Source organism: Muntiacus reevesi, chromosome 5 (assembly GCF_963930625.1).
Source record: "Muntiacus reevesi chromosome 5, mMunRee1.1, whole genome shotgun sequence".
NCBI classification, from domain to species: domain Eukaryota; kingdom Metazoa; phylum Chordata; class Mammalia; order Artiodactyla; family Cervidae; genus Muntiacus; species Muntiacus reevesi.
Window position 1 is genome coordinate 20,066,064 of NC_089253.1, and position 11,541 is coordinate 20,077,604.

The following is an 11,541-nucleotide window of genomic DNA, read 5'->3' on the forward strand; positions in this document are numbered from 1 at the left end:
GTATTCTATTATAGCTAGTTTCTAATTTTCCTGGTTTTGATTCTGAAATGGCACAGATTATTAATATGGCACTGATTTATTAAAGAGTTTTACTTTCAGAGAGAAATGAACATTACTACATTTAAATGTCATTAGGTCTTAGAAATATTCAAATGTGAGAAAAATCTTTAGATCAAAGAAATTCAATATGTGTTTATATCCTCAAGTATATAATGAGCTCCTTTAGGGCAGAAATTGATCATTTTAATTTCCTTTCATTATTTTCAGATGGTGAAAAAAATAGACAAATCATTATTAATCAAAGAAATGTGACCTATGTTTCTAAAGCAGATAGTTTTGCTTTGTTTTTTGATGACTTTTAGTTTCTTTTTTTTTTTTTTTTTCAATTTTTCAATTTTATTTTTTTATCTCTCCATGTGACGTATGGGAACTTACTTTCCTGGTCAGGGGTCAAACCTGCGTCACCTGCACTGGCAGCGCAGAGTCTTAACCACCAGGATGTCAGGACCGCCAGGGAAGTCCTTAGCTTTATTTTTAAAGTCTGGATATTTTTATTTTATGTAATTGTGGTGTTTGAAAATTATTGATTACATCTAAAGGGCTAACTAGTATATATAAAATAAGTTACAAGGGAAAAAAAAATAAGTTACAAGGATATATCATAGAAGAGAGAATATAGTTAATATTTTGGCCAGTATTTTAAATAACTATAAATGGAATGTAATCTTAAAAAAATTATGCATTATTTATTGTATACCTCTAATTTACATAATATTGTATGTCAATTCTGCATCAGTAAAGGAAAAAGAGCTCTGCACCGGAAAATCCGGCACACTCACTGTTGCCCATGTGAAGCTGAACACAGCACTGAGAGGAAGGTTGTTCTAATTGTGAACCTCAGGTCACCACTGGAGCCTGGCGTGGACACCTGCGCTGATAGCACCAGCAGGTTCCAGGGCATGGGACTCGGGGCTAACCACATGCATGAGACATGTCTGCAGCAGTAAGCAGACGCTCCTGTGGGATGTATTGTCATTAGCTATGTCAGTCAGTCTTTGCTTTGACAGCAGCTGGGATTTGTATAGCACAACGGCTTGTTCTGAAGTAACAGACTTCAAGTGGTAGAAGGAGTTTTAGAATCCTGCAGGAGCAAGGGGTATATTGGAATTCTGAATTCACACTGGCTCTTTGGTGCTTCTTTCTGGATGTGTCTTGGGAAAAATGTGTTAGGTGGAAGGCTTGACAGTGGAGATAGGAGTATGAGTGGTGCAAGTGTTACAGTTGAGAATGTTAGGGGACATTTGTTGTTCATTGTTGCTCAGTTGCTAAGTTGTGTTGAACTCTTTGAGACTGCATGAACTGCAGCTCACCAGGCTTCCCTGTCCTTCAGTACCTCCTGGAGTTTACTCAAACTCATGTCCACTGAGTCAGTGATGCCGTCCAACCGTCTCATCTTCTGTCACCTCTTTCTCCTCTAGCCCTCAATTTTCCCCAGCATCAAGGTCTTTTCCAGTGAGTCGGCTCTTCATGCCAGGTGGCCAAAGCATTGGAGCTTCAGCTTCAGCATCAGTCCCTCCAGTGAATATTCAAGGTTGTTTTCATTTAGAATTGACTGGTTTGATCTCTTTGCTGTCCAAGGGACTCTCAAGAGCCTTCTCCAGAGGACAGTTATTCACAGCTTAAACTGTAAATCAGGATACACCAGGCTTTATATGTTAATGTGCTTAATTTTCACAATAATATTAAAAAATGTAAAGAAATGTTGTCATTATGCTACATTATAAATGAGAAGTCTTTGAATTAGAAAAGTTAAGTAGCCTCCCCAACATGAATCAGGCTCATCTGATTCCAAATTCTAGACTTTTGAGTCCCATGCTTTACTATTTACAACGATCATTGTTCTCCTTCCTGAAGGAGATGGGATGTTTTTGTTGTTGTTCAGTCTCTCAGTAGTGTCCAACTCTGCAACCCCATGGACTGCAGCACATCAGGCTTCCCTGTCCTTCACTTTCTCCCAGACTTTGCTGAAACTCATATCCATTGAGTCAGTGATGCCATCCAACCATCTCCTCCTCCGTCGTTCCCTTATATTTGAGAATTATTTCTACTGCTTTCATCAGTGCTATTTTGGATGTCTTGTCTTCCTAACTTTTTCCTTAACTTGCCACAAGGGGGCATTCTTAGAATTCTGAGGACAGGTGGAAAAAAATGAACAGTGGAAAGAAATCCTTGATTTCCCCCTAGACTCAAAAGTGTGAAAACTCCTAGATTCTCAAAGTGTATAACCCAAACCAGCATATTACTAGATTGCTCACCACTCTACTGTATCAAATCTCCAGGTATGGAGTCCAGTAATCTATGAGTGTATTAACAACCTTTTCATGTGATCCTCATTCATGGCAAAAATTTAGAACCAGTGATCTCTTGGTTTTCTTATAGCAAATATGTGCTTTTATTCATTAATATTACATAGTTTTTCTTTTATCTCCCTACTCTCTGAGAGCCACTACTTTAAAATTGAATATCATTTTCAAACTGAGGATTATGACCTGTAAGTGTACACATTATCAATTTACAGACCTGTAGGGAAAATATGTAAGAGAATATCAAAGTATGTTACACTTTGTAAGAGAAAAGTCCCTTTGTGAAATTCTGTCTTTACATAGATCATGATGTGTGTCTTCCTGTGGGCCATGGTCAAAAAGCTACTGAATGATTTGAAAACAAAATGAGAGACACACACTTTTTTTAAAATGTATTTTACTGAAGTATAGTTGATTTACAATGTTGTGTTAATTTCTGCTGTAAAGGAAAATGATCCAGTTATACACATATTAATATATACATTATTTTCATATTTTTTTCCCATTATGGCCTGTCACAAAATATTGAATATAATTCCCTTTGGTAATAAGTAAGACCTTATTTATCTATTCAGTGTATAATATTTTGCATTTGCTAATCCCAGACTCCCCATTCATCCCCCCTTCTCTCCCCTCCCCCTTGGGAACAGCAAGTCTGCCCCATGAGTCTGTTTCTATTTCATCAATAAGTTCATTTGTGTCGTATTTTAGATTACACATATATAAGTGATGTTATATTTCTTTTGCCTTTTCTTTAACATTTTTAAGTTGTTGTTTTTCTTTAAAATTGTATTTATTTGTATTTATTTATTGATTTTTGACTGTGTTGGGTCTGCATTGCTGCATGGGCTTTTCTCTAGTTGCAGGAAGTGGGGACTACTCTCTAGTTGCAGCGTGCAGTCTTCTTATAGTGGTGACTTCTGTTACAAAGCATCGGCTCCAGGGCACGTGGGCTTCAGTAGTTGTGGTTTCTGGGTCCCAGAGCACAGGCTCAATAGGTGTGGTACACGGGCTTAGTTGCTCCATGGCATATGTGATCTTCCCAGATCAGGGATCAAACCCATGTCTCCTACATTGGCAGACAAATTCTTTACCATTGAGCCACTGGGGACGTCCCTGTCCTTCTCTTCCTGACTTAACTTCACTTAGTATGATAATCTCTAGTTTAATCCACGTTGCGGCAAATGGCATTATCTCGTTTATTTTCATGACTGAGTAGTAACCTCATATGTGTGTGTATGCACTTCTGTGTATGGATTTCAGTTCAGTTCTGTTCAGTCACTCACTCATGTCCGCCTCCTTGCAACCCCATGGACTGCAGCACGCCAGGCTTCCCTGTCCATCACCAACTCCTAGAGTTTACTCAAACTCATGTCCATTGAGTCAGTAAGGCCATCCAACCAGATCATCCTCCATCGTCCCCTTCTCCTCCCGCCCTCAATCGTTCCCAGCATTAGAGTCTTTTTGAGTGAGTCAGCTCTTCACATCAGGGGGCCAAAGTATTGGAGTTTCAGCTTCGGCATCAGTCCTTCCAATGAATATTAAGGGCTGATTTCCTTTAGAATGGACTGATTGGATCTCGTTGCAGTCCAATGGACTCTCAAGAATCTTCTCCAACACCACGGTTCAAAAGCATCAATTCTTCAGCTCTGAGCTTTCTTTATATAGTCCAACTCTCACATCCAAACATGACCACTGGAAAACCATAGCTTTGACTAGATGGACCTTTGTTGACAAAATAATGTCTCTGCTTTTTAATATGCTGTCTAGGTTGGTCATAACTTTTCTTCCAAAGAGCAAGCATCTTTTAATTTCATCACTGCAGTCATCAACTGCAGTGATTTTGGAGCCCCCCAAAATAAAAGTCTGTCACTGTTTCCATTGTTTCCCCATCTATTTGCCATGAAGTGATGGGACTGGATATCATGATTTTAGTTTTCTGAATGTTGAGTTTTAAGCCAACTTTTTCACTCTCCTCTTTCACTTTCATCAAGAGGCTCTTTAGTTCTTCTTCACTTTCTGCCATAAGGGTGGTGTCATCTGCATATCTGAGGTTATTGATATTTCTCCCGGCAATCATGATTCCAGCTTCATCCATCCTGGCATTTCTCCTGATGTACTCTGCATATAAGTTAAACAAGCAGGGTGATAGTATACAGCCTTGACATACTCCTTTCCCGATTTGGAATCAGTCTGTTGTTCCATGAACAGTTCTGTTGCTTCTTGACCTGCATACAGATGTCTCAGGAGGCAGGTCAGGTGATCTGGTATTCCCATAAGTACTAAGTATTTTTCACAGTTTATTGTGATCCACACAGTCAAAGGCCGTGGCATAGTCAATAAAGCAAAAGTAGATGTCTTTCTAGAACTCTCTTGCTTTTTTGATGATCTAGAGGATGTTGGCAATTTGATCTTTGGTTCCTCTGTCTTTTCTAAATCCAGCTTGCCTATCTGGAAGGTCATGACTCACGTACTTTTGAAGCCTGGCTTGAAGAATTTTGAGCATTACTTCGCTAGGATGTGAGATGAGTGCAATTTTGCCAACCCCACCATAGAGCCTCCAGAACTTACACAAGACTGGAAGACAGACTCTTGGCGGGCACAAACAAAACCTTTTGTGTATGTGTATAGGCTTCCCCAATGACTCAGCAGGTAAAAACTCTGCCTGCAACGCAAGAGATGCAAGAGAAGAAAGTTCAATATCTGGGTCAGGAGCATCCCTTGGAGAAGGAAATGGCACGCCACTCCAGATTCTTGCCTGAAAAGTTCCATGGACAGATGAAGCCTGGTGGGCTACAGTCTAACGGATTGCAAAGAGTTGAGTACAACTGCGCAAATAAGCATGTACATGCGTGCACACACACACATATATGACATCTTTTCTGTCCAGTTATCTGCTGATGAACATTTTGGTTGCTTCCTTGTCTTAGCTATTGTAAACAGTGCTGCTATTAACATTGAGGTGCATAGATCTTTTCAAATTAGAGTTTCCTCTGGATTTATGTCCAGGACTAGAATTTCTGGTCTTGGGAAACTCTGTGTTTAGTTTTTTGAAGAACCTTCATGTTGTCTATAGTAGTTGTACCAGTTTACATTCCTGCCAACAGTGTAGAAAGATTCCGTTTTCTCCATACCCCCTCCAGAATTTATTTGTAGACTTTTTAAAGATGGTCATCCTGACAGGTGTGAGATGGTAAAAATGAGATACACTGTTGATAATATATCGCCATGACAGTGCCTGAGCTGAGAAGGATGAAGTGAACATAGGAGGAATGTCCATCTTAGAAGGTTAGAATACAGAGAAGGAACTTTGTCATGGAATTCAGTACTGTAGTGAGGGTGAATACTGCTTAAAAAGCAAAGCAAAACAGATAAACATACAAACATCACTAAGAATTCTGTAGCCTAGAATGAAATTTCCTGTGCAGTCTAGTAGGAGATAACTAATTTACTTTGATCTTAAGAGAATTATTTATTCCCAAACTATTTTAATCTAGGATTATTAAATATACCCCACTAATAAAAAATCTGAGTGCGTAAATATCTTCCTGCTGGAAAATGCTTCCTGCATTAGGAATTCAGGTAACCCCATCATTAAGAAGGCATATTTTCCATTACATGCAGCAACATATGGAATCCTGGCTTATTTGTCTCTCTAAGTTTAGTTTGGGGAACTCTGCTACCAGGAGGTAAATGCATCTAGAGAATAAAAGCATCATAGTCTCTGGAGAGGAGAAGCCCACTGAGACCCTATTTCAGAGTAATCTGGAATGATTCTGCTTTTTTAACTGGTTTTTCTCTTCCTCAAATTGGCCACTGATCATTTGGGTGTAAGGTCCCTGAGCTAAATGCAGTAAGGCAGGCTTATATAAGATAAGTTTAGATTTGTTTTTCATTAAGAGGCTAATAGGATCAAAAGAAAAGACATATATTTTAATAAAAGTCACAGAAAAACAAATCAGAGTCACAAAAACATCATGGAAACCAAATTTCCACCATCTATGCACACACAATATTTAGCAGTGCCTTACCTGGATGGGAAAAAAAGTTATCTGATCCTGATATTCTGAGATCAATATGCACAATGATGTTGCCATCAGAGAAACCAATAAGGTCCACAGCAAAGCCCCCCAAAACACACTTTGCATCTTATATGTGAAGTCTCTAACATTCAGATAAATATCATATTATTGAATACTGACTCCAGTATTTGCTAGTGGAGTGAGTTCAGGGGAAACCATCACTTGTCCTTTTAACCTTCACTTTCTTTTTCAACAAACGGAGGAACTGAGAATAATAACTGAAGAGTATAAAAATGTATAAGGATTAAATGAAATATATAGAAAACACTTGGAAACGTGCTTGAAATATAGTAAGCGTTTATAAAAGATGCCTACCATTGTTTTTTTCAATCAGTAGTCATTGCAATGAAAATTTAACCACAGCCAAAAAACCCGCTTTCCCTAAACTCTTTCATTCATTTTTTTTCAAACATCTACCACGTACCAACCCTAGGCAGTGGGTGCTGAAATGAATAAAATATGCTTTCTACTTTGCAGAAGCTCATTTTCTACCAAAGGACCTGCAATCTAGTAACCATAAGCAATATGATGGAAACTCTGATACGCCCCATAAAAATGTTAAAGGAAACACAGCTGGAAAGCTTGAAGTAAAGTCCCGGAGAGAAGCAGCACCTTCGTCAGGGTCCGGGGGCACACACGGGGTTGGAGACACACGTTCCGAGATTCCACCTTTCTTCTCTTCAACTCATGACTTCTTGTCTTCTGTTAGCAACAACCTGGGGCTCCTGAGAAAGACAGAAGCAGCGTGAAAACCTTAATTCAGTGTGTACAGCAGCAGTTATAAAAATGTGGTTCGTGGAGCCCTAGGGTGTCTTTAAAAATCTTTTAATAGGTTTGTCAGCAAAAACTATTTTCTTAGTAATACTAAGGTATTTTTGTCCTTTTTTCCTGTGCTCATATTTTCCCTGAAGATGCAAAAACAGGAATGGATGAACTGTTGGTGCTACAGCCTGAGTCAGCGTAGTGGCCCCAAAGTCTATTAATAGCCATGATATTCTTCACTTAAATTGCTCTGAAGAAGAAGTAAAATTATTACATTAAATCTTAACTCCTTTTTATTTTTGGGGCAATTAAACCAGAAGTATACATAAAACACATATATTACAAGTAAGAGTATGATATAGTTGCCTCAAGAAAAAACACATACTTGTTTGAGTTACAAGCTAAGTCAGCCACCTTTTTGTAAATATAATACAGTTTTCAGTTGAAATGAACTAAAAACAGATAACCATGTTTAGACTTTGATGTTCAGACATTGTTTTTTTCAAATTGGTGTGAAGGGAATGTATCACTTCTAAATTTGGGAGATCAGACTCCTAAAGGAATGTAAGATAATGTTGTAAAGGAAGTTTGAGGTCAGGTTGCAAAATATTAAGGAGTTCAAGCAGTGTTCAGTAGAAAATGTGAAAAAAAAAACACTAAAACTTATGAGCAGGGAAGATCAAACTGACATTCTGGAGTAGCAATGGTTTGCTCAATGGATTGGTGTTGAGAGATTGGGTCATGAACCAGGAAGCTACTGCCGCCAACCAGGTGCAGGAAGGTGAAGGTGTGGGGGAGACACGTGGTAGAATGTGGTAGAGTGACAGCACAATCTGACAATACTAGGTTAGCCACAAGGGCATGTTGCTAGTTTCTGTTCCATTTTAGTTTCTAACTTGAGAGTAATTGTCAATTCTTACATATTGATAAAACAAAGATAATTGAGATTTATGTTTAACAAGTTATAATTCATCCACTATGGTTGTTCATGTTCTGTTGTGCTTGAACTGTTTGTATTTTTATTTTTTCTCTTTGGTGCTACTTCTTGTGTGATGTTAGAACATTCAGGTGGCCATGACATAAAGGAGCATCTGTGTACTAGATAAACACGAGAGACTAGACAAACACAAAAGACACTCCCAAAACAGAACTAGGTCTGCAGCAGAAAACAGATGATACATTTGAGTTAATAGTTCAAGACTTTTTACTTATACAATAACTATACTAAAATTTGGTGGCAGGACTGGATGAAGCACAAGCTGGAATCAAGTTTGAGAGAAGAAATATCAATAACCTCATATATGCAGATGACATCACCCTTATGGCTGAAAGCAAAGAAGAACTAAAGAGCCTCTTGATGGAAGTGCAAGAGGAGAGTGAAAAAAACGGCTGAAAATTCAACATTCAAAAGACGAAGATCATGGCATTGGGTCCCATCACTTCATGGCAAATAGATGGGGAAACAATGGAAACAGTGACAGAGTTTAATTTTGGGGGCTCCAAAATAATTGCAGATGGTGACTGCAGCCATGGAATTAAAAGACACTTGCTCCTTGGAAGAAAATCTATGAACAAGCTTGACAGCATATTAAAAAGCAGAGACATTACTTTGCCAACAAAGGTTCATCTAGTCAAAGCTATGGTTTTTGCAGTAGTCAAAGCTATGGTTTTTGCAAAGCTATGGATGTGAGAGTTGGACTATAAAGAAAGCTGAGTCTCTCTACACCTACCCATTCAACAAACAACCTCATCTTTGGTGCTGTGCCAGCTGCATCCCTCAGACAAGACGGTGAAGGTTGGAGTGAATGGATTTGGCCTGTTTGGGTGCCTGGCCACCAGGGCTGCTTTTAACTCTGGCAAAGTGGACATCGTTGCCATCGATAACCCCCTTCATTGACCTTCACTAGATGGTCTACATGTTCCAGTATGATTCCACCCATGGCAAGTTCCACGGCACAGTCAAGGCAGAGAACGGGAAGCTTGTCATTGATGGAAAGGCCATCACCATCTTCCAGGAGCAAGATCCCATCATCATCAAGTGGGGTGATGCTGGTACTGAGTATGTGATGGAGTCCACTGGTATCTTCACTACCATGGAGAAGACTAGGGCTCACTTGAAAGGTGGCACCAAGAGAGTCATCATCTCTGCACCTTCTGCTGATCCCCCCACGTTTGTGATGGGCATGAATCACAAGATGTATGACAACTCTCTGAAGATTGTCAGCAATGCCTCCTGCACCACCAACTGCTTGGCCGCCCTGGCAAAAGTCATCCAGGACCACTTCAGCATCGTGGAGGGACTCATGACCACCATCCATGTCATCACTGCCACCCAGAAGACCGTGGATGGCCCCTCCGGCAAGCTATGGTGTGATGGCTGAGGGCTGCCCAAAACATCATCCCTGTTTCTACCGGCACTCCCAAGGCCATGGGCAAGGTCATCCCTGAGTTCAACGGGAAGCTCCCCTGCATGGCCTTCCATCCCCACCCCCAAGGTGTCCATTGTGGCTCTGACCTGCCACCTAGAGAGACCTGTCAAGTATGATGAGATGAAGAAGGTAGTGAAGCAGGTATTGGAGGGCCCCTCAAGGGCATTCTAGGCTACATTGAGGACCAGATTGTCTCCCGAGACTTCAACAGCAACACTCACTCTTTACCTTTGATGCTGGGGCTGGCATTGCCCTCGATGACCACTTTGTTAAGCTCATTTCCTGGTACGACAATGAATTAGGCTACAGCAACAGGGTAGTGGACCTCATGGTGCACATGGCCTCCATGGAGTGAGGTCCCTGGACCCCCAGCCCCAGCAAGAACACAAGAGGAAGAGAGAATACTCAGCTGCTGGGGAGTCCTTGCCCCACCTCGATTCTTCACCACACTGAGAATCTCCATCCCCAAGGCTCTGAGGAATGGGAGGGGCTTAGGGAAACCTGCCTTGTTGTGTACCATCAATAAAGTACCCTATATCCCCCAATAAAGAAAGCTGAGAGCCAAAGAATTGATGCTTTTGAACTGTGGTGTTGGAGAAGACTCTTGAGAGTCCATTGGACTGCAAGGAGATCCAATCAGTTCATCATAAAGGAAATCAGTCCTGAATATTCATTGGAAGGACTGATGCTGAAACTCTAATATGTTGGCCACCTGATGGGAAGAACTGACTCTTGGAAAAGATCCTGATGGTGGGAAAGATTGAAGGCAGGACGAGAAGGGGATGACAGAGGATGAGATGGTTGGATGGTATCACCAACTTGATGGACATTGAGTTTGAGCAAGTTCTGGGAGTTGGTGATGGACAGGGAGGCCTGGCATGCTGCTTCCATGGGGTTGCAAAGAGCTGGACTGGCCTGAGCAACTGAACTAACTAACTTGGCATGAGGGCAGGAAAAATATACGGAAGAGGTCAGTGATCCTGAGTTCTTACGACAGAGAAGCTAGGAGACCTGATTCTCAAATGGGAGAAAGGAGGGGTCCCACAGAGCAAAAAATGGTGTGAAGAAGATTAGCGACTTTTGAAAGAAGGACACAGATTATGTGCTATAGAAGGAGTTAAGTAAAAAAATATATAACCTTAGTCCTGTCTCTCTTTTCAGTCTTCACTTGGGGCCCTGAATGGCCAAATGCACAGAGAATCTGAATCTCACTGATATAAATCAGCACCCAGGGCGGACAGCAAGGTAGAAGATGGACACATCTAATTGTATAAGCAGAAGGCCAAGCTAATTTACTTTTAGAATGTTTGACTTCACAAAAGCCAGCATCAGATGAGATGGCAGAACAAAACCTATATACATTTAATTTAGATATGTAAATGAAATATACATATATATATATATTGCCTGGCGAATCCCCATGGACAAAGGAGCCTGGTGGGCTACAGTTCCTGGGGTTGCAGAAGAGTAAGATACACACACACATGTGTATGTGTGTGTGTGTGTGTGTGTGTGTGTGTGTGTGTGTGTGTGTGTGTATTTCACTTTCTATAACAATTGGTTTAAAGTCAGCAGTCACAAGAACTAAGATTCTGAATCAAATTACCAGAAATACAATATCCCTCTAGAGCAGGGTTTCTCAACCTCCACACTATCCACATTATGGCAGGATGGTTCTTGGTTGTGGCGGCTATCGTGTAATTTGTAAGATGTCTAGCAGCAACCCTGGCCACCACTCACTAAATGCCTCTGGCACCTGATCTGCCCAGTGGTCACAACCAAAAATGTCTCCAAATACTGTCAAAAATCTCCTGTGGGGTTTGGGGGGAAAGACACCCTTCAATCATTCCTCCTTCACTGAGAAGCATTAAACCTTCAGTCTAGGCCTCCGGGGAACACTAGACA

The 11,541-nt window shown here is 40.6% G+C and overlaps 1 pseudogene; it reads left to right on the forward strand.

Annotated features, from left to right (window-relative positions):
• Window positions 1-9,098: 9,098 nt before the first annotated feature.
• LOC136168784 (glyceraldehyde-3-phosphate dehydrogenase-like) lies at window positions 9,099-9,999 on the forward strand (annotated as a pseudogene).
• Window positions 10,000-11,541: the final 1,542 nt, after the last annotated feature.